Source organism: Ambystoma mexicanum, chromosome 5p (assembly GCF_040938575.1).
Source record: "Ambystoma mexicanum isolate Mex_15411 chromosome 5p, UKY_AmexF1_1, whole genome shotgun sequence".
NCBI lineage: Eukaryota > Metazoa > Chordata > Amphibia > Caudata > Ambystomatidae > Ambystoma > Ambystoma mexicanum.
The window spans coordinates 826,357,850-826,382,349 of record NC_090930.1 but is presented as its reverse complement, the minus strand read 5'-3'; positions in this window follow the sequence as shown (position 1 = coordinate 826,382,349).

Below are 24,500 nucleotides of genomic sequence, written 5' to 3'. Positions count from 1 at the left end.
ATTCAAGTGGAAGCCATGCAAGAGGTGACTGTCCTGGAAACACCAGCACTGCTTTCAAGTGATCATGTTAGAGGAGGGTGTCTGCCAGGTGTAGTTTATAGAAGACGCAGTGGTCAACAATAAACTGGTTTATACAAGAGGGGGTGTTGGGACCCTCTTTTTGTCATAGAGGGGCCTGTGTCATGAGGGTAATAAACAGAACAATACAGGAAGGACCCAGGCTACCCCTCCCTCTCGACACTTACAGGTGCTTTTCACACCACATTAAACAGATTCTACAATTGAATCTGTGCTTACATTCAATATATCACCACTATTTCGTTATACAAACGGATTCTTTATTTTTTCTCATATATTAAAAAAATGTTAAAACCTACTTGAGGCTGTTACCATAATTTACATGTGTTACCAAGTTAGACCAACAATTTTCCTGGTGCCCACATTGGTTCGTCATATTATACAATCATATCACATAACTGTGGTATTTCTAAAACACAGTGAGAGGGTTAATACTTGAAGTGACTTAGAGTGTAACTTTTATAACAATACACCTATCAAGTCTAAACTGGGCCATGGGTGTTAAAGGTGCATAGCTGGCAAGTGTCCTTGCACTTACAAATATTGTAAGGCTGACACCATCATCGTACTGAACAAGGCCCATTAGTCTGTTCAGCACCTTCTAGGGTCTGTGAATGGGTGTGGGGATACGTTACTGGTGGGTATATAACTGTGCCCTTTGCACGACAGATCATGAGTGTGGGTCAGCATACAGTTCTGTGTGTTCACCAGCCAACAAGATAGGTACATCCGCGGGAGTCGGTTTGTTGTATTCCTAAGTGCAAGGGGTGTGGAGGGGACATCCAGTGAGCTGTTGCCAAGAGAATGTAGTAGGTAAATTACATGGGATAGATGAGGCCTACTAAGGTGGGCTGTGGCTTCATCATGGACCTCTGCAGCAAGCTGATTGCAAAGGATTTCACTCAGACATTTGACATTTCATCCAACGCCAGGTGTCAGTACTGTGCAATGGGGTGATGTGTATTTGGGGGACAGGAATGTGATGTTGCACCTTGTTGGGGCAAGTAATGTGTGGACGTGGAGTGGGCCTAGAGTGATGCAGATTTTGGGGCACAGATTAGTGGAGGTACTGGGACGAGGACTTGTAGGTGTGGCATTAATGCAGTATTTTGGGGCGTAGCTTAGTGGAGGTACTGGGATGAGGACTTGTGGTGCAGCCTTAATGTGGTATTTTGGGTGAGATTAATGGAGGTACTGGGATGAGGACTTGTGGTGCAGCCTTAATGTGGGATTTTGGGTGAGATTAGTGGTGGTACTTGGATGAGGACTTGTGGTGCAGCCTTAATGTGGTATTTTGGGTGCGATTAATGGAGGTACTGGGATGAGGACTTGTGTGCAGCCTTAATGTGGGATTTTGGGTGAGATTAGTGGTGGTACTGGGATGAGGACTTGTGGTGCAGCCTTAATGTGGTATTTTGTGTGAGATTAATGGAGGTACTGGGATGAGGACTTGTGGTGCAGCCTTAATGTGGGATTTTGGGTGAGATTAGTGGAGGTACTGGGATGAGGACTTGTGGTGCAGCCTTAATGTGGTATTTTGGGTGAGATTAATGGAGGTACTGGGATGAGGACTTGTGGTGCAGCCTTAATGTGGGATTTTGGGTGAGATTAGTGGAGGTACTGGGATGAGGATTTGCGGGTGTTGCCTTAATGTGGGATTTTGGTTGAGATTAGTGAAGCACATTAGTGAAGGTACTGAGACGAGGACTTGTCACACTTAACATTGTGCCACAGAGTACTTTGACAGCGCTATGTTTATTTTGCACTGGGGGCATGTTGTGGGTGTGCTTGGCGCTACGCATTTTTCTTTGCGCGACACGTTTCTGCACTCATATCATTTTGTGATTCAGCTCCCGCTGCTTTACTTTTGGGACGTGCAATCTTTGCGCTACTACCTTGTGCAGCCTTTTTCTGTGAATTAAGCCCACTGTGTCGAGGGCTTTTGGTGTCAGAGAGGCAGGAGGCTAAAGGCACAGGAGGTTTAGTAGGCACAGAAGGGGCATCAAAACAATATCTTATCAAGGAATTAAATGCCCACCAAAACTGCTTTAACACAGTTGCCCTATTTACCTTCTATCTCTTTTCTGTGGCATCAGCATCTATGATGTCAATTGCGGTATGCTTTTGGCGGGGGTCAGACAAACCTCATGAGGGCAACAAAAAGCTGAGCAGCTCAATCACCCCTTCACACCAACCAGCAGTTTGCAGAAAAACTAGAGGCGATTTCTAGTGCAGATGAGCGGTGGTGCCACGAACCTAGAGTATGAATATTATGTGGCCTTGACAAAGCACAAGGTGCCGGCTGCGGGATGGGGCCTGTGCGCCATAGGCTGAAAGGCTCAGGGTCTCCGAGCGCTGCCACGAGGCCCGCTGCTCTGCGCACACGCTATGCTGCGCACATGTGCAGGCTGTAGCCACGTTCCCCCATTCGCTGCCCCTCTCCCTGACTCCCAGGCAGAGAAGGTGAATTTCTCCAGACATAGAATCATGTTTTCTATTACTGTAGTGTGGCTTTCTGGGGATTTAGGAAGTGGTGGAAACTGTGGTGTGCTTCATGATGAATTGATTGTAATTCATTTTAGTTGTAATGTTTCCCAATTCTGAATGTTGTATGTGATTTGACACATACTCAGATGTGATTTTAGTTTTAATAAGCGAACGTGGAACCTTTGCAGAGTGCTGCTTTTGCCTTGTGGCAAAGTTCAGGTACTTCTGTCCCTACCAAAGCTGGCCTTAGGGCAGGGCGGCCCGGGCGACCACCCTGAGTGCCATTAGCCACTCACCATCCCAGCTCAGGGGAGTCTTTCAAGGCCTCCCTGAGCAGGCGTGGTGGGGCAAGTCACGGCAGGCGCCCTCTCAGGAGCTTGGAGCATTTAATAACAATAAGGCGGTGATGCTTCTGCTTCGCCACCTATTGAAAAAGTGACACCCCCCGCATGACCAGGAGCGCGTGGGGGGAAAACACATTTTTGTTTTGCTGCCCTGGGCGCTGCCGTCGCTCAGGCTGGCCCTGGTTCCTACCTCAAAACACCCTACTGTTGGTATTAATGCCCCTCCTGGGCTTCTGCTAAAGTCACGTGTAAGATGACACATGGGAGAGGTGTCATCAGGTCAATAAAAGGTGCGCACGACCACCCGTGCCCCAGTCAAACACCACCAGACTCCTGCCTCAGTGTCCTGTTACTGCGCCAGCACAACATTGGGGCAGAGGTCCTGCCATGCAGAACCCTTCAGAAGCAAGGCCCAGCACACCTGGGCCCCCTTAACCACTGGGGATGAGGAGTGGTATGAACACAGTGTCCTGCTGACGTAATGCTTTGCGCATGCCACCATGGGCACCCGCCTCGTGGTGCGCACCTGCTGATCCGACCATGTCTGACAACCGTCGGTCCACTGAGGAGGTCCTGCTGGGAGCAGGATCACGCTGCCGGAGTCCGTGGAGCGTGCTGCGCTGAGAAAACAAACTATATAAGGAAGATAGAACCATTCCGACGACCGTCAGCTGTGCTGACGAGTTCCAGTGGGACACGGGCGCCTGCTGCTGGAGTCACCAGCGTGGGCCTACTGCCACCATCCTGCAGCTATCAGCATGGATGACCTGCCATGAGCGACCCCGGAGGAGTCTTCCGATAGTCCAGATCAAGGCCCTGCGGATAATCGTCTGGACAGCTGACCTTCACAGAGAACTGGACATCGAGATGTTGGACGAACATCTAACGAAGCTGAGTAAGAACTTCTGTCAAGGACAGGGTCAGAACCCAAACCCTCTGATCAGAAGACTCACTGCCACCACTGCAGACCCCTTCGGCCGCTACCGGTGGCCCATCACGGCAAATACCCTGTGAAACCAGCCCTACTGTGACAAGTCCACACAGACCAAGAAGAATCCTAACCCACGACTAGATACTCAGCCCGAGAAGATGGAGTAATGAGGCTCAAGCCTTGGTATCTAAAAATCACAGCTGATGGATCAAATCTATCAGCAAGAAGAAAATGAGAGCCGTCCTCCAGTCAAACACCACCAGACTCCTGCTTCTGTGTCCGGTTACTGCGCGGCCCCAGCGTGACATTGGGGCAGAGGGCCTGCCATGCAGAGCCCTCCAGAAGCAGTACCCAGCACACCTGGGCCCCCTTAACACCACCCACAACATGTTTTCTGAAGTTGCTTCTCTGGGAGAAGGGATTCGCCTAAATAATGCAACATCATTTCACAATAACACTGCAACAAAACACAAGGAGAGGACAGAGAACCCTGAGTCTATTTTCAATTTTGAAAATAACCGAGGCGCATGTGTCATTTTAACATCGCTCTCTCACTTAATTCTGTCACCTGCGTCTCGTCGACCAAGCACGCTCTTATCGTACAGCTGAAAACTGGAATGTGTTCTGCCATATTCAACTTTAGAGCGGCTACTCTCCCTGTGCCACACTGGCCAGTTCACTTTTACAAACTTAAAATAGGTAGGGCAGAATCTATCGACGCTCGTTTTCATTGTTTTATTTTTCAGAATTCAAATGCAAGGCGTTGGCCTTTTGTTTTCAGACACATGAAAGAGGAGTGCAAGAGGCTGGAAAAGTCACAGGGAAGAAGGAAGGGTCTGGAAAACGTCAAGAAGGAAACGGCGATAGTCAGTATGGAGAGGCCGGCAATGCCGGCATGAGTCATAGCAAAATAAGACGTGTCTAAGGTGTGGGAAAGGTCAACAGCCCCGAATGAGTGATGACCTCCATGTGAAATAGGGAGCATACGCATAAACTGTATTTAAAGTACGTCACGTCATCAAACCACATTCAAGCTAGTTTGCATAGATGTGTAAACTATAAGCTCTTATTGGCCTTGACGTGCACATTCCATTTAACTGCCCTGTAGCGTCCTTGAATTCCACAATGACCCATTAAACCAGAGCGTAAGGGCCAAACCAGTCACATACATATAAATGTTTTGAGAATGCATAGAGAGCAGACAACCCTAACCAGTGCTTTAAATGGGAAAAAGAAGTGCAGGTACTCACCAGCCTAGGCTTCAAGTGGGCCAAGGCACAGCTCTGCAAAGGTCCAAAAATACTCTTGCAACTAGGCCCGGCCAGGTCTCCCTGACTCATTGCTATTAATCTTACTCCGTGTCTCCCTCTAACCTTGCATAGTCCTCTATTGGTCTCAATGTCTATGTCTGTCTCCCTCTTCCTGTCCCACAATCCATCTGTTTCACCTTCTACTTGCTCTCTCTCTCCACTTCTCTCCTGCTTCCTTTCTTCAATCACGTTTCTGTTCCACCCTTTACTTTATTAATTTATGTCGTGCACCACTGACCCAGGGGCTTAAGGGTGCCAAAACAAAGACACAAACAAAGACAAAACAATAGATAAGCAGCCAGTCAGAACACAAGGTTTAGCAATGGTCGGGGTGGCCTAGACCGGATATTTGTATAAGAGCTAGCTAAACAGGTATGTCTTTAATTTCTTTCTAAAGCTAGCTGTTGAGATTTCCTCTCTGAGGTTCAAAGGAATTGTGTTCCACACTGAGGGGGCTACCGAGGAAAAAGCTCTTTTTTTTTTGAGACAGTCTACACGCCAGAATCTTTAGTTGCATGGTATTGTTTGGTATTGTTTGATCTCAGTTGTGCGAGTTGGATTTCACTTCTAAGACTTCTTTCAGATATACTGGTACCATACTTTTCAAACATTTATGAATAATCAGGAGAAGTCAAAAGGTGATTCTGGCTTTCATTGGGAGCCAATGTTGGGTCCCCATAGCATCAGAGATATAATCCTTTTTATTGCAATCCAAAATGATTCTAACAGCATTGCTCTGTACACCTTGAAGCCGATTGACTTGTGTTAAGGGTAGTCTAAGAAAAAGAAAGTTCCCTAGTTGGGGAACTCATGTCCCATGCGCACTTAAATTGGCTCAGTTAATAAGCCCAACTTTCTAGAATATTTTCACCCTGGTCTAGGGTTGTTTATGAATGATTATGTCTATATTTCGCATAAAAATTGTTATTACAATGTTCAAATTCCTGTGGTTTCAAATAAAACACTTTCAAGTAGCTTTTTCTTCAAATAAGGTTTTTTTTTATGCCAAACACGTTTCGAGACTGTGTATCTCTTTGTCAGGGGCTATTCTTTCTATAAATAATGTATTCAAAAATAATAATCAGTACATTTACTCAGCTCTACAATTTTCCAGGTTATTTATACAGTTATTAGAATATAAACTGCATTATCAATGGTTCACAAATTCCAAATTTCAAAATAAACTCATATATCTGGTAATTTCAAAGAAGGTAGCAGGCGCTTCTCTCCAGAAAGAACATGGCATGATAACCTGTTCTGAGATGAGAGTTTGCTGCACACGCTTTTTGCTCACTGTACCTTTCACAGATGGGAAATATCTAATTGCATATCAGTCTTAGTCCCGCCCACATGGGAGGTCCAGCGCCGAAATGCTATAGCAATTCCTCTCTGAACAAGAGTACCAACAGCAACCCCATACACTTGTTTCAGCCTTGTTGGGCCTCATCAGTGAGGTGAAACTGTGCCTCTCTGAGCACAGTGAGCAGGGAGTCCACGTCTGGTTGCCCCCAGGTAACTCAGGGTGACCAACCCCAAGTTCCTAGCCAATATTTCAAAAAAGGTAGCAGGCGCTTCTCTCCAGAAAGAACATGGCATGATAACCTGTTCTGAGGTGAGAGTTTGCTGCACACGCTTTTTGCTCACTGTACCTTTCACAGATGGGAAATATCCGTTTGCATATCAGTCTTTGTCCCGCCCACATGGGCAGTCCAGCATCGTAATGCTATGGCAATTCCTCTCTGAACACGAGTACCAACATCAGATTTGATTTTCCAATTGTTTCACTGTCTTTTTTTGAGTATTCTGTGCCTCATTTCTGCGCTCTGGTCAGCTACCTTCGTTGCTCGTATCCCATGCAAACAGTTACTAGTACCATTACTATCCATTTTTATTTTGCCCCATAATGGCAACAATACAGCCCTACCAGTACGAGCCGGAGTATTCCGAGATGGAATTACTCAAAAGAGAAAGATGCAGAAACGATGGGGCTTCGGACGACAGTTGGAAGGACGATTCAACAGATCAAGAGCCTGAGCCTAGTCGCATGGGCGGCTTCTCCACCTGGTGTACCTGCAGTCGGTGCGTGCTAATGCCAACCGAGGAGGAGAACTGCTGCTGCCAAGAAAACTCTGGATGCTTGTCCAACATATCGGATGGCGAGTCACGGCCACAATGCGTTACCGAGCTGCCAGACTTCAGGGCAGCCTGCCTCACATGGTCCGTGTTGAGGATTGTGATGGTGCTTATGCGCGAACTTCGAGCAACAGTTCGTCCTCGCAATCCAAGTAACGAGTAAGTGTACTCTAGTTGTGATGTCACTTAGGCCACTACCATTTCATGGTTGTCTCCTATATTGTCGTAACTTTGATATATCAATGCCAAACGAATGTAGTCTTGCAATTCTATACATCACTCGTAATTTGGGGAAATCATAGTGGTCTCCTTATGTGTATTTCATGTACAGCCATGAAGCAATATTTCTTTGTGTCCCAAATGTAATGGAATGCAAAGTCGTTCAATATTGGACAGTGCCTAAGTAACATTTGTACTGGCAACAATGCCATTGGATACAAGATTTGTCATTGTCAACTAAGGTTTAATACACTTATCTTGTTCATTTAAAACAGTTTGTATCTTTCTCTTTCACAGGTGATACAGTCTGGTGGCCTATCGTTCGTTCGTTCGATATCTTTCCTCCTGTTCAAAAACATGCATTTTGATAGTTCTTTAATCCTGCGTGTCGTCGTCTGTTCTATTGCTCAATCCGTCTTGCCCCTCGCTGTCTCGTCTGCCTGCACTCTGCCCTGTGTCCTTCCCTAGTGTTCCCCCCTCTCCTCACCCTTCCACTTCTCCCTGCCTACTCTATGGTGCTCTCTGTTTCTCCCATCTTTTCTAACTGCTTCTCTATTGACAATCCTGCCCTCCTCACTAAATCTGGTAGGAAGAAGTTTAAAAAGGACATCCTGGTCTATAACCCAGTCCTCCCTATTGGTGACACCTATACCAGTGCCTCCTCCAAGGAAACTCTCTCCGACATCCTCTTTGTTGTTCCCTCGCCAGACCTATGGACCATACATATGATCTATGTGCTCTCTCCTTTCTCTTCTTCTCCCATTAATGGTGGCACCCGGTGGGATGCCCTCCTGGCTTCCTTCCATTCCTCTAACGTCATTATTAATGTTTATGCGAATGGTAGCGTCCTGGTCCAAGGCCCTCAATCAACCTTCACCTCTTTGATAGACGCTTCCTGCGCCTCATCAATTTCCTTTCTTCTCCTGCTGTCCTCTCTCCCACTCCACGGCTTCCTCGCCTCACCCTGCTGCCTCCTCCTTGGCTACCTTGCCCTCTCCTTCCCTCTCTGCCCCCCGTCGTGCTCCTTCTACTCCTCCGCAGGGCGTACCTCTGATCTGTACCCCTCCCAGGAAATCCTTCAAGGACGGCAGCCTTCTCCACATTGCCACTCTTAACTCTCCCTCAGCTGTCTAACAGTGCTCTGACATCTGCTGCCTTCTGGAAGAACTTGACTTTGATATCCTCGGTCTCATCAAGACATGGTTCACGGCCAGCTCTGTCACAAGCTTTCACATGCTCTTTCACATGCTCCTCCCTGATGGCTACAAGATCCTCTCCGCGCCCAGGTACAACTGCCCCGGTGGGGGTGTAGCCCTGATCTTCCCCGAGTGGATTCCTGCCTCTGTCATTTCTACACAGGCCTACTCCTCTTTTGAGTGCCTCGTCTGCAGGCTCTCTCTCTCTCCCCTAGCCATTCCCTTACTGTGGCTACTATCTATCAGCCATCTGGTCAGATATCCTCCTTCCTCTATGAGTGGGTGGACCTCTCCTCTTTACTCCTGGCCTCGACCACTCACCTCCTCCTTCTTGGAGACTTCAACATCCACCTGGGTGCCTCCTGTCCTCCCTCTGGACTCTTCCGTGACATCTGCGACTCTCTCTCACTCACTATTCTCCCCTCTGGCCCGACATACTCTACAGGGAACACTCTGGATGTTCTGATATCCTCAGACCTTCCCCTTTCTGTCCCTCTCACCACTCCTCTCTCCTGGAGTGATCACTTTCTCCTTTCCTCCCAGCTCACCCTCTCTACCCCACAGGCCAAGCCACTTCCATCACTGCCACCCACCTTCTCCGTCATCCCCCATGAAGCGCGTATCAGTTGAGGCTTTCGCCGTCACTTTCTCACCTCCTCCTCCCCCTCTGGCTGACTCTCACCCTGACACTGCCCTCTCCACGCTCCACTCTGCTATATCTGATACTCTTGGTATTCTTGCCCCTGTCATGAGAATCCGCCTGAAGCCCAAAGCCAAGTGCAACTCCTGGTACGACCCAGACCTCATCACCCTTAAACGCAAGTGCAGGGGGCCGAGAAGAAATGGCGTGCTTCATGTACATCCTTTGACAAACTGGCCTGCCGCCTGCTCCAAAGGTACTACCGGCTCTCTGTCCTTACCAAGAAGAGAGCTCATATCCAAGCCCACATCTCTGCGGCATCTAACAACTCAGCTGAACTCTTTAAAATCTGCAAGGAACTGGCCAATCCTGCCGAAGTCTCTACCTCTCCTGTCCCTTCCCAGGCCCCCTCCACGGCACTGGCTTCTCACTTCATCTGTAAAACTCAGGACATCCTGTCCTCACTTTCCTCCTCTCCCCTCCCTCCCTCTACTCCCTGCTCTTCCTCTGGCCCTTCTGTAGCCACTGCTCCTCCCTCCTTCTCTGCCTTTCCCCTTTTCTCCGCAGATGAGTTTTCTAGACAAGTCCGATCTATGAAAGTCTCGTTAAAACAGGTTCACCCCTGTTCCTCCAAACCCATCAAGGACCACATGGACTCCCTGGCTCCTGCCCTGGCTGACTTCTGCAACCACTCCTTCGCCACTGGAGTCTTCCCATGCCCCCTGAAGCACTCTCTTGTGCACCCTCTTCTTAAGAAACCCTCTGCCGACCCCTTGTTCCCAGCTAACTATCGCCGACTCTCCAACACTCCCTTCCTGGGCAAGCTGCTAGAGAAATTGGCCATCTCCCAGCTTAATCTCCACACTGAATCTGTTGGTTGTCTTCATGGCCACCAGTCTGGCTTCAGAACTGCCAGAAGCACGGAAACTGCTCTCCTGAACATCTGTGAAGACCTGCTCTCCAGCCTTGACTCCAACCCCCCCTGTGTCCTCATCTTGCTCGATCTCTCTTCTGCCTTTGACACTGTCAACCATGCCATCCTGCTCAATTGTCTCTGTGATAACTGGGGTATCACTGGTCAGGCCCTGGCGTGGCTGACTTCTTTCCTCTCTGACTGACCCTCCCAGGTCCAACTTGGGTCCTTCCTCTCGCTATCTTTTTCTCTACCTGTGGTGTCCCCCAGGCGTCTAACCTGTCTCCCTGGCTGTTCAACCAATACCTGGCACTCCTTGCCCACCGCATTGCCGTTCTCTGCCCCAACTTTCAGTGCTATGCGGATGACATTCAGCTAATTTTCAGGCTACCTTCGGCCAGCACTTCTCCGTCCCTCATCTCTGACTGTCTTTCTGCTATCCAGGAGTGGTGTGCCGCCAATGACCTCTGCCTTAATGCCAGTAAGACTGAGATTCTCCTCATCGGCACACCTGCTCCCTCCTTTCCTGTAGCTCTCTGACTAGACTCTCTTGGCCCTCTCCCTGCTCCCACCTGCAAGGCTAAAAACCTTGCGTCATCTTCGACTCCACACTCTCCTTCTCTTCTCAAATCACTGATGTCTCTAAGAAGTCACACTACCAGCTGCACCTCCTCCGAGGTATTCTTCCTTTCCTTTCCTTCCCCCAGAAGCTCACTGTCTCCAGAGCTCTCGTTCTCTCTAGGCTGGTCTATTGCAACAGTCTCTTTCTAAATCTGTCTGCCTCTACTCTCCGCCCTTTGCAACTCATCCAGAACAGGACTGCAAGACTTGTCCTTGGCCTCAAGCCCAGGGATCGTATCTCCCCAGGACTGAAATCTCTGCACTGGCTCCCAGTGGCTGCGAGGATTAAGTTCACAACCCTCTGCATTGTCCACAAGGCCTTCTGGGGCCTAGGGCCTCACTACCTTCAGCTCTCTCTTCCTAAATATCTTCTTTCTCGAGCTCTTCGCTCATCCGCCTCCAACTCCCTCAGGGTCAGTCGCTTCTCCAAGCAATGAGTTGGTGGTAGATCACTTTCTTCAGCTGGGGCCTCCCTCTGGAACAGCCTCCCTGCTTCCCTTAAACTTGAGGAGACCCACCACCGGTTCCGGTAACACCTCAAAACCTTTCTCTTTTCTTCTGCTTTTTCTCCTCCTCTCCCCTGCTGACCTTTTGCTGTAACCGGAACTGCACTGGTTACCTGCACACTCTCTGATCTGGGGCCCAGGTGCCTCCCCCACCAGACACACACACCTGCACTGCCTGCCTGGCTTCCCCCGCGCTTGTAGACTGTTTCTGTATCCTTACAGTCCCACTACCAATACTTGACACCTGATGTCTGCACTTACCCTTGCACATGCCACCTGCTGCCCGTTACTTCTTCTTATTGTTATTATCTATCCCCATGTACTGCACTGTCCCTTCCCCCATCCCATACACTTGCGTGATCTGAATGACACCTGGCCTAGTAGGATCGCTGTCTGTCCTCCCTTGTTCCCCCTCCCTTGCCTCGTCGCACCTTGAAACACTTGTGTATTGGCGCGTTATAAATGCCATATGATATCATAGCATATCATGACGTGGGATGGCTTGCTGACTGAGAAGAGAGGGTATGAACTGAATCTCAAAAGAGGCACAGGAGGAAAGTTGTAGTCTTATGGCCTCTATATTGAGTCCCCCTCATGGAAATGTGATGACATGACCATGTGACAGACTTCTCCAGCAGGGCTAAGCAGTTTGTCTAAAAAATGGTGTTCAACCACAATGCAATGGAACTGAATGCTACAATTGGGCGCTTTCACTGGTCTACTTTAAAAGCACTTGGTAGTTTTTGTGCCAGACTTAGACATAGCTATTGGTGTATCTTCTTTTTGTTATAATTTGGAATGAGCACCAGTTGCAGTTTGCCTCTTTCTCTGGGAGCTCAGCCTTTCAGTTGACCCTAAGGATTTTTTGCATAGCTCCATAGCAAGCTCACATGCTGCAAATTGAAACAGCCAGAAGGGTACACTTCTCAATTCCAGTAACCCCTGAAGGTGCTCCTCAATTGCAAAGTAAAATGCAAAACGTGCATTTTAATATTTAGTTTCGAAGTGCTCAGGCACTCATGGGGGTGTATCATGCATAAGACCACTGAACCTATTTGTCCAAAATATCAAATCATCGGAATTTTGGGAGATTAGGAGGAGATTAATTTCCACAGATTTCCTTCAAGGATCGGGCAAAGGGAATTCAGCAAGTTCGGCATTAACAATTATAGATGATGCATGTGTGGTTGGAGTTTGGGATCAGTCTAGGTCCAGATATAGAGGGGGCGCCTGAGGTTGCTGGAGCAGGTACGACCTCTGACCCCCTCGCCTTCAAAACCTACTGCAGGAAAAGGTGGTAGGTTGTCTCGCTGACCCGAAGCGGTAGTAAGCTGCGGTTACATGGTGTATACTGAAACTCTGGCCCTTGCACGCTCAGTCTACCCAGTGTTCTGATCACACATCCTGTTCAGTATTTGCGAGCCTGCTACTAAATGGAGAACAGAACGGTCTCTTTTCTTTAAGCTTTTAAATGTATGAAGGGCTATATTACAGATGGAATGGATCCTTACCTTTTTATGCATTACACGGGAAAGGTGGCGCGACTAGGCATCAGAAATTGCCACTTTTTTACTCCCTTTCCATGTACCCATTAACGTTTTTTCCCTCGATTGAGGGGGACACTCGTGCTTTCCATTGATATATCGGGGCACTTTTCATTTTTTCCCACTCTGGGGTGGGGGTAAACCTTTGTGGATATACATGGTGAAAAATCACATTGAAATAGGGTGTATTTATTAATGGTGGTACTCCTGCAGAATACCACCTGGGGTATATACATCGTTACCTTAAATGCAGACAGAGGAAAGGCGTATTTTGATAGCAATGCTCATTTGCTATTAGCTACAAGCCTGTTAAGAAGCTCATAGTTCTTGTAGTGCCGAATGTTGTATGCATTCACAATTGTGTCAAAGAAATGGATAGAGATCACATGATGTGCCCAGGATCACACAGTCTTTGTAATGTGAGGAATGAGGGATTGGTCTTCTGATTCCAAATTTTTCACCTACATAATTTCTGGAATAAAAAAAAGGGCAAAAGGGCAGATGAGCTTGTCAGTTGGACCCGGCATAAGATGTTGTGTTGGGGAAAAAACCCTTGTTGAAGAGTTACTGTCAGAAGTTTTTCCCTGCAAAGACGTCAATAAAATACACGTGTTTTCTGTATCCTAAAGCAAAAAAGAGCTATTGTAGGAAAAATGGAATAAACACATTGCGGCCGATTCTCCAAACATTTAGGGCCTAATTCATTGAAAAGTCCAAATTTCTCCTGCAATTCCCACGCTCTGAGAATGAAACTGTGTGAGCCTGCGCAGAATTAAAAATGTGTGCCCCGTGTATTCATGGAATTAACTGCGCAAAGTAACTGTATTCGTAAGTCGTGGCCAAAAAGCCCCCAACAGGCCCCCACGCAATGCCAAAACAGCCACATTCACTTACACATGCAGGCTCCCAGGGCGCAAGCACATGTATCCCATGAACAGTGTGTTGTGTCCCCCCAACCAAGCCTGCACCTCGGCACAACTGCGTGGTGTCCCCCGTAACTGTAACCGGCACCCCGAGGACCTGCGTACAGTTTCCCGTAAAGCATTATTTTTCTGGTCAAACTGCGTGCAAACCCCTGTGAACAGTCCCTGCACCCCGCTAAGTTGCGTACGTGCACCCCTAAGTACGATCAGAACCACGTCTGCGTGCATGCACCCCTAAATCCGAAATGCAAACCTACCTCCAGAGTTGCAATTCCTCAGTGCAAGTCTATACGCCTAATTCCGGGTGGCAGAGATTTTGAGGGCAATGTGCAGTCATTTCGCAGACGAGAGGTTGCATGGTCACATCCATGAATACGCTTTGGCGTGCGCATTTGCGGGCGTGCTGTGGACTGCCTGCGGTCCGTCCCACGAAACGTCTACTTTCTGGCTTGTTCTTCCCCATTTTGCATGTTCTGCCCCCTATCCTGGCCTCTACGCAGGCCATGCACACCGCCTGGGTGGAGTCTTGCGCAAGGCACTTGGCCGCTCGCAGAGCTGTGCCAAGCCTGCGCGAACTCCACGCAAGTCTCAGAAAAAGTCCAGCGCAGACAGTTCCATGAATCGACAAACGGTGTTTCGCACGCTGTTTGACATGCAAGTTCCTGATTTTACACGCAAATAATTCCATGGATCGGGCCCTTATTGGCACAAGAGATGAGATGCCCTCATGCATCCCATGAGTAACAACAATAAAGGTTTCACCCTACGCACAATGGGCATTTGAATGTGCACATCAGGAATGCACACATTCCAAAGGCGTTTTTACCCCCTTTCCACAGTTGCGGAACAGGACATTTCTGTGCATTTTAAAGCATATTGTGTATCAACAAATGGTATGTCCTTTAAAAAGTGCACAAAACGATGGCATCCTCCTTCGCCTGATTGGAACAGACAAAGCAGGATGCGCATGGCATGACAGGGCCATCCCAGATAATGTCAAGCATTTCTATGACAGTGGCACAGCAGCGGTATGATAGTTACCATGGAAGTGGGCATCACCAATAATATGTGATAAATTATGTTCCAACCAACAGAGTTCTTTCCTATACTTGGACCACAACAGTGAGCCACTTGTTAAGGGGCCCGGTGGTCCCAGGCCCTGCTGGTTGAGGTAATTGCTGGGCAGGCCCCCTGCCTAGTGCGCAGCACTGGCGCAGCGCTATATAAGGTGCTGGCGGCAGGAGTCATGGCGGAATAAGACTGCCGAGCTGGAAGCCGCGTGGCCCTTTTATGAGCCTGATGACACGTATCCCACGTGTCATACTACACGTGACTTTCAAAAGAGCCCAGGAGGAGCACTAGTCACAACATCCCATGCCAAGGGTAAATGTTCAAACAATGACATGATGTGACAATCAGTACAATCTGGAGCACGTGCATGGGATGCATTTCTTTACTTATGATTGTAAACCCATTATGCTGTTATCTTTAGATGCTGAGCTGGCACAGCGTGTGAGGATCCTCTAATTCATATTACATCTCTTAATCGTTAAGCATAATACAGTGTAAGTGGGGTGCAGACCCACGAGACCGTGCCTCCGTACCGGGCAGTCAAGTGGAATAAGCGGAATGAAGAAAGACCTAGGCTCAATAGCCTTTGGTGTGGGTTGCACACCCTAACGACCACTATGTGCTTAAACCTCTCATTGGTAGAAACTTCTCAATATTTGTTCAATTATAATAATTTCAACAAATAACTTTTTTTGAACAAGCCAAATCTTGTCAGACTTATTTGTTTAATTCAAAATATAATGCAGATGCATGGTCAGACCAATGCATTTCGGACCAACGTGGTCCTTCTTCAGGGTCTATTTTTATCTCATCTGATAACTGTCAAACAATTGAGTACATTTACCAGGTACACAGCAAACAATGGTTTAACACAACATTATTGGTAAATGTGCTAAATTTTTCGACTGTTATCAGATGAGATAAAATAGACCCCGAAGAAGGGCCATGTTGGTCCGAAATGCATTGGTTTATTGAACAAATTGATTGATTATAATGAAACAAATATTGAACATGTTCTACTAATGAGATATTTAACCGCATAGAGCCTAGTTCTTTCTTCATTCTGTAAACCCATTATGGGCAGGCAACGGGCCTCTGGGTGTCAAACACTAAGTATGTACATTTAGAAACACAGCCAGTGGATCACTAGGGATTGCCCATACACACCCAAAACTTTATCAGTCCAGGAGAATTGTTGCATCACTGATGTTTCTTTTACTGAGCCCAAATTAAGCCCAAAGGCATTTCACAGGCTCACAGCTTCTAGATGACCCTTCACTGTGTCCACTTTAAGTGTACCACCCCAGCGGTTTCTGGACTCAGCGCACCTTGGGCAATCGTTCTTTCATTTGAACACAGCCCCTGCCCACACACAGGCAAAGCCACACCCGCCGTCATCAGGGGCCACTTCTGCGGTGTGGACATTAGCTTGGCCAGTTCTTTCTCCTCCTTCATTTTGCGGCACACCGCTTTCATCACTGCCGCAGAGGCTGCTCTACTCATTATCTTACCCAGGCAGGAGTGGTTGACGTTATACCTGCGGGCATCAGCGGGCTGCATTCCTTCATGTATTGCGGCCTCATGCCACCTATCCAGAGGGACGTGAGCTGTATCCCTTTTCCCCTTCCGGCGGGGCCTTCATGTGTTCCATGCAGCCTTGCGCCACCTTTTCAGGCATGGCTGCCGCTGATTCACTTCTTTCATCTCAGCAGCACCCCACCTTCATTCCCCCTGGGCAGGAGCATGATGAGGCCCACACTGGGTGCCTGCTGCGGTGAAGGCCGTCCCATTTCTCTCATTCTTCCCTTGGCAGGCGGATGCTAGTGGGAGCGTTGTGGGTCATGCTTGCTGGACCGCTGTGTCACTCGCTCCCCCAGGCAGGAGACATTCAGACCAATGCGGCGGATGATGTGCTTCTTCCCTTCTCTTCTCTTCAATATATACATTTCCACTGTGGAGCCCATCAACGCCGGGAGTCCCCTCTGGTGGTGGGCTAATGGCGACCCTCTGGGGTGCCATGCCAGGGAGGCCGGTGGAACCGTATGGTGCCGGGGAGGCCGGTGGACACTAATGTGTTGGGGGCTGCGGGGAGGCCACACCCCTGATTGTGGCCACCATTTTGGCCTTTAACGCCTGGCACGCCACAGCTTCCTCAACACTGTTGGCACACTTCGCCATGCTAGTCGTGTAGCAGGGACTGGCTGTCCCTCGTTGTGGCCACCAACTTCGCCATTGTGCCCTGCATGCCACAGCTTCATACGTGCCATTGGCTCGCTTCACCGCGCCACCCTAGCTTCTCCAGGAGCGAGCTTGGCCATGTTGGGTGCATGGCATGGGCAAGTCAGGCTGCTTTTCTTTGGGACTGGCGGGCCACCAGATCCCATCCTCGTCACCAGTTGTTAAGGGTGCCGGTGGTCCGAGTCCTGCTGGTTGAAGGCATTGCTGGGCAAACCCATTGCCTAGTGCGCAAAGCTGGTGCCAAACTCAATAAGGTGCTGGAGGCAGGAGTCATGGATGAATAAGACTGCCGAACGGGAAACCGCTCGTCCCGTTTATTAGCATGATGACACGTCTCCCACGTGTCATACTACACCTGACTTCCGCACAAGCCCACGAGGGGCACTAGTCACAACATAATATAAATAATCACTTGCAAGCCTGAGAGTAGGGAAACAGTTCCCTCGTACTGTCTAGTCCCTTGCGAGATATTCGCTGCTAAATTATTTCCCGAAAAAATCTGAGCAATAGTACTAATGTATATGCACCACAGCACAGATGTATTTTCTTTAAAACAAATGCTTTTGTTTAATCAGGAGACAAAATCTGGAGTAACAGCTGTCCAATATATTTTGGACTATTTAAAGTGTCCTTCGTGAGGGACAAAATCTGCAAAGACACATGCAAAAAACAGAAAACTAGAATAAAGTGTAAATCTAACTGTCTAATCTCAAAATCTACTGAAAATTAATACAAAAAAGGAAGAACTACATTGTCTGTGTCTCCTTTCTAGCATTTCAACTTCCCAATATAAATCTGTTTCTGTTTAGAAACATGGAGATATGTATAGATCAGTCAATTTCAACACCTCGCCATAGGACACTGTAATAGTTCCTAACAGTAACCATTCCGAGATACAATCCATTCGTATTAAGAAACACAACTGGTTCAGAGTCATCTCTTTGTAACAATCTGATTGTTAGAGAGATGGCTCTGTACTAGTTGTGTTTCTTAATTGTGTTTTCCAACACACAAAATAAAAAAGCTAGACACATTGATAAGGTGATAAATTAACAGGAAACAGCATGCAGTAATACTAGAAAGATACTATAGAGTACAGCGCATCCCGAGAGGCGTGCATATTCCACTCAGACCTACTCTCTGTAAATAAATCAGAAAGTTTGCTCCAAGATGGGAACACATTATCAATAAATGCTCTCTTGACCTGATTCTCCTTACAATCCAAGAATTATCAAAACAATTGGGGAACTTGCAGACAGATATACATAGGATATAGAATGAATTTACAGAAACATTAGGTAAGGATGAATTTGCTAATATCTTGAAAGAGTTACTAGTAACTTTGAACGGTATAAAAGAGAGTTAGAACAGAAAAAGTTATGGAAATTCCGCCGGGACACTTACGATTATCTGATTGAAGAAGTGTATACCTGGATGGATAAATACAAACCACCAGGTTTGACAAAACGAACAACAGACAGCAGTTCATCAGATGTCTAAGCATCTGAAAGCAACAACAACAGTACTGGTGTGACTCAACCCAACAATAATGCAATAGAAACATCAGAACAGAAATGTACTTCTTCACTTACTGACTCAGACCCTACATGTATTTTAAGAAAGATGAGCACAAAAAAAAAACAAGGTGGGGGAAGAGGAAATCCTTGAAACCCACGGATGCAAACCAGATTCCAAAACAGGAGAACCTAGTAGTGAACATTTTTGACAGAACTCTAAGTTCAAAAGAAGGTCATCCCCTCCTGAAAGGTCTCAACTGTGTCCAAACGTACATGATCACCCATTATGAAACCAAAGTAGATCTCTTCAAATTCATAAGAAAAATTAGGCTGAAAGCATTTTTTGCTGAATTAGACAAAGATGAAATGAGTGAAGAATATTATATTGAATTTAAACCTCAGAGTAACTTTATTCCACCAATCCCTAACAGTACTGTCAACATCTGTCATAGACTTGTGTTAGATGATACTGGTAAAATATTGTATAAGAAACCTAAACATAAGAACTTTAATAGGGGTGAACTTGCCTTAGTTAAATCCCTATATACTGACCAAGATATCACAATACAGGAAGCTGACAAAGGAGTATCTCTGGTTATCCAGAACACCACAGTTTATGACCGAGAATGCCAGACACAGCTAGGTGATGATAGAACATATCTTAAACTTCAAACAGATCCAACAAATTATATACATTAGGCCCTTCTTCTGTCCTTCAACAGACAGAAGAAGGGAATGGCTGGATTAATGAGACCTAAAACCTCCAAGTGTTTCCTTTAGCCTAAAATACATAAAAACATTGAGACAGCACCCTGTAGGCCCATTGCATCAGCCATTAGGCAAATATGCAGATTTATTTTCTCCAACCCATGATACAGAGTACATCATCCTACACGAAGGACACCACACACTTCCTTAGCAAATTGAATGAAATTAACATCGAAGAATCAGACATCCTCTTCACAATAGATGTTAAAGGTCTGTACACTTCATTTACTCACTTACTCACTAAGTCTGGAGGCTGTTCAGTGGCAGTAGCAACAGAACGAAATCGGAGCATCAAAAGTATTTCAAAAGTATTTACCATGTTACTTTTGATGTTCATATCTGAACATTTCTATTTCCACTACAAAGAACAACACAACCATCAAATTTCAAGTATGTTAATGGGAGCAATAATGGCACCACCCTACACTAATTGTTTTATGTTGAAATTTGAATCTGGCCATAAACGTACATATCCTGTATGGTACAAATACATCCTTATTCTGAAAAGGTACACTGACAACGTGTTTGGAATTTGGAGAAGATCTGTAGAAATATTGAAATTCATTTTGGAATACCTTAATAACATTGACATAAAAATATAGTTCACCATCAGCTTAGGAAAACCAGGAATACATGTCTTGGCTGTAAATGTCAGTCCATAGCAGGGCAGTTTTATTGCTAACATCTTCAATAATCCCACGGATAGTAATAACTTATTGCACAAAATGACCGTGCAACCACCATCCACATTGAGAAGTTTGCACAGGGGGCCTCTGATCCCACCATACAAAAGCATAATCCAAAACGGAGCACACACCAGGCAAGAATCAATGCTGTTTATCACAGCTGGGTTGAGCACAAATCAAACAGAACAGTGGACTGGAACTGGTTGATGAGGGCTGATATCTTGGCATGCATCGAACATTTGTTTTATACTTCAAATACAATGGTCAAGGCATAAGAAACAGTTGCAGCTGAAATGTTCATATTTTCCAACGTTCCCATGAAACTCATTGGCTAAACTACGTCCTATCCTTAGCACTAAGCGTATGTTAGTAGAACTTGAATGGAGCAAACAGGTCAACAGAATCCCAAAACATCGCCTCCCCATGTGGCGCCACAGCTCTTCACACACCTCCCGGGTTCAATTTGCAATTAGTAAAATAACATTTGTGCTGACCGCTGAGACATTATTATTCTGCCATTGGTCAGCACCATTGCGGAATTAAAACAAGACACACTGCTTCTGGTGGGAAGGGAGACATTCACACAGCATAAATGAAAAACCAGCCAGCGGAATAAATTGAAGATACTCAAACAGGCCGCTAAGAGGCCACCAAAACGGAGGAGGACCCCCAAGGGTCACAACACAGATCAATCCACTAAGAATGAAACAATCGTTAAAAATACTGTATTTATTTAGAATTTGTACTAGTTAAAATAGGTATTAAATCATCTGAAATTCTGTACAAAAAATAAGCAAAGTGACAACATTAATGTATCAATCATAAAGTGCATCGTAAAGTGACTGAATACTAGTTTCACTGTTGCCTGTAAGTGAAAAAGTCAGAGAAATAAATCACAGTAGACCTAGATGCTACTAGATTGATCCCAAAAAGGGGTTTCCCGTGCAAGCGAAGAAAGTCACTCGGTAGGGGAAACCACAATCGCCTATTCAGATCTGAAGGCAAAAGGGCCAAATAATAAATCAACAAAAGGCAATCTGGTCACTAAAGGATCATGCAGCCAACTGCAAGGGTTAGTTACAGCACTGCACAATATAATGAACACATAAACATTGAAAAAAACGCTAAAATTAGCCAAAGGATGCTATGCGTCAACTACTCTTGTGTCAGGACAGGAACAATGTGACATACAGTACAATAGACCTGGCACAATTAACAGATAGTAGTTTCGATGGAGACAACACATCTAACTCAAAAGCCGACGATATCCATCTTCATCAGGACGTGGCATTCCCGTAGGCGTCATGATTCTTTGAAATTCATCTGTGTCTTAATTTACACAATATATTTAGAAAACAGGGTTAAACATTTCACAATGTATAAAACGCACCTAAAATGTAAACACAGAGGAAAAAAGAAAAAAGAAAAAAATAGACATTTTAATAGTTACATCAACAATATGAAAAATAGACATATAAAAGTGGATGATCTGTGAGTGAATCCCAAAGGGCCCAACCCGTTAACCATAGCTCAATTGCGTCATGAGGTCTGAAAAACAATATGGGATAAAAGAGATTTACCATAGTCTCAACCAGTTAGGCTGGTCCCGGAATCCTGTCGATAAGTCCAGGAAGTATTAATCAGGCCGTGCCATAGACTAGGTCTCTATAAATTAGACCTAGATGTGAGGGTATAAAATCACACATAAGAATGTCTCCAAAGGTTTATGTACAGTGAAACAGGAGTATCCAAAGTGGCAAATTCAGCTACATATAAAACAAGATGTAAGAAAAGATAATAAATCCAGAAAAGCAAAAAGAAAAAGAGAAGGGAAAGAATATTTAATGTAGAACCATTTATATCCTAAAGGTGCAATGGGAAACGAAGCCCCTCCCGATTGGAATACCATATATGTAAAATACATATCAATGCAAACATTAAACTCACCAATATAACGCTAGAACAAATCCATGGAGTCAAGTTAGTTCCAAAATGTGTGGTTTTCTATGGTTCAGAAGAAATAGTATAAAACGGGCAGCATCCAAAAAAGTGTGCCGCCAATATGGCCATTTGGACTGTTGCAGTGGAGGCCAGCTTTATTGAGCCTCAATACTCCAGGTATGCAAGGATAAGTCCAACGAAGGGCTGTGAAACAACTGTTCAAAAATTGCTGTGATTAGAATGCGCAAATTAGTTGTGGGGTTAACATTCACACAGCACCTGCTGCACAGCGGCCTCCACAAACCTTGTGAAGGATACTATGATGGCTGGCCACCTCCCAGGTACATAGAAAGTTACCGTTTGATTGGTCCTCCCAGGACTGACACCCTGTTCAGCTTCCCCATTCCCATAGCCACCTGCCGACTGGCATTTGTAGCTATGTGAACAGTTCTCTGGCTCATGTCCACTTCCCCTCTGCCCCTGAGAGTGCATGGGATTGGCTTGCCGCCTTGTCAGCTGCTTCTTTCTGTCCATGACTCGCAGCCTGAGCTTCGTAGCCCTCCTCCCTAATCCGTGTTGTGTTGATGATGTGTTCAGGGCAGAATTCCTGGGTGAGGCCCAACCTGGGGACATCCCGGCTAAGTATGTTTACCTGGGATTTTTCCCTATCTCGTAGTACTGTACATACGCTCTCTGGGCCAATGGCATACACAGTGAACCCTATCCCTGCATTTCTCTGCAAGGCCTTCATTCATGGTGTTACTACAGTTTTTTTGTGTGCCTGTGTTTCCCCCCTAGGAGGTACCCCATCCCCTCTTGCTTACCCCCCTTAGGTGGTAGGTGCTCCCCCTATATGGCGCTGAAGGAGCACCTTTAATACAAGTTTACCATACACCCAACATTTAAACATACAATGCATAGTGAGTGACACAACAGAGACCAGTAAACAACTAGAGGAAATACTTAACACATTCCAGGCAAGAGGATATAAGAGAAATAAGTTGGAGAAAGTTAGAGATAGAGCTAACACTAACACCAGAGAAAAACTATTGGCTAACAGCCCCATGAAGGAGTCACCAGCCTTAGCATATGTATCCATGTTCTAGACAGAGAGTAGTAGAATTCAAAGGTCTATGTTAAAGAATTGGTACATCATCAAAAAAGATAGTAAGCTTAGTGACCTTTTTAAGGCCTAACCAGTATTTGCGTACTAATGTAGTAACAATCTGAGGGAGCTAGTAGTCCAGACTGATACTAAACAGTCACAAGAACCTAAACATGTGCACCATACAGGAAGGTTCCCTTGCTTTAGTTGTGCGAATTGCAAGAATATCACAAAATGAAATGTTGCGTTCCACCCACATACAGGAAATAAGCTTTTTTTTTAGGAACTTTGAGACATTTTACTCTATAAATGTTATATATAGTATTAGATGCCCGTGCGGGATTGACTACGTAGGGTACACATGCAGGAAAGCAAAGACACAGTGGAATAAGTGGAATGGACATCGGTATAATGTAAGAACACACAGTACAAGATCACAAGTGGCAAACCATTTCAACAAATCAAGACACAGAATTGCACAGATGAAATTCCAAATCCTAGAGTTCATGGACAGCAAGAATGCGTATATGGACACTGAACACAAATTGAAACAGACGGAAATACTGTGGATCGCCTTGTTGGATTCACTTCATCCTCTTGGGACGAACGAGGAGCAGGACTTTACATGCTTCATTTGATGGTTTCTGACATGGCAGTTCAAATTCTCTTAGTATATTTTCAAATGTAGTAGTTACTTGTACTTCCTGAGATCAACAAAACGATTTGCCAATTTCTTATGATATATGCTGTTCTCTAAAATAATTGAAATGATATTTGGAAAAGGTGTTACTCTCATCATTTTTCTTGTGATTTTTTATAATTTGGTTCAACAATTTATTCTATCACTCTATCAGATTTCTGTGCACATTTATTTGTAAATTATTCTGTAATGCTATTGAATCTTTAGGCTTCATTCAGGTTCACCAGATAAGATCCATGCCATTTTTGTGCAGCAATGATATCTTGAGAAGGCAAGGATGTCCCTTAACATACTACATATAGACACAGCCGTTTCACCAGTAATAAAACACATAGTGACGTCATGGTGCTGCTGATGATGTCATGGTTCCATGTGTTAAAATCGCGGCAAAAATGCAGTGGTTTTGCCGCTGCAATCCATGTAAAGGATGCAGGGGACACCCCCGGACCCATTATACCATTTAAGGGGAGCAGGGGACACCTGCAACCCCTGCTCCCCTTAAATGGTATAATGGGGTACACCTTTACCGGGTCAAACCACAGCGTTTTGCCATGATTCTTTGTACTGGCAACATTTTTGCCATGATTTTATCAATGCGTTCTGATGTCATTACATGTTTTAGCTACGAA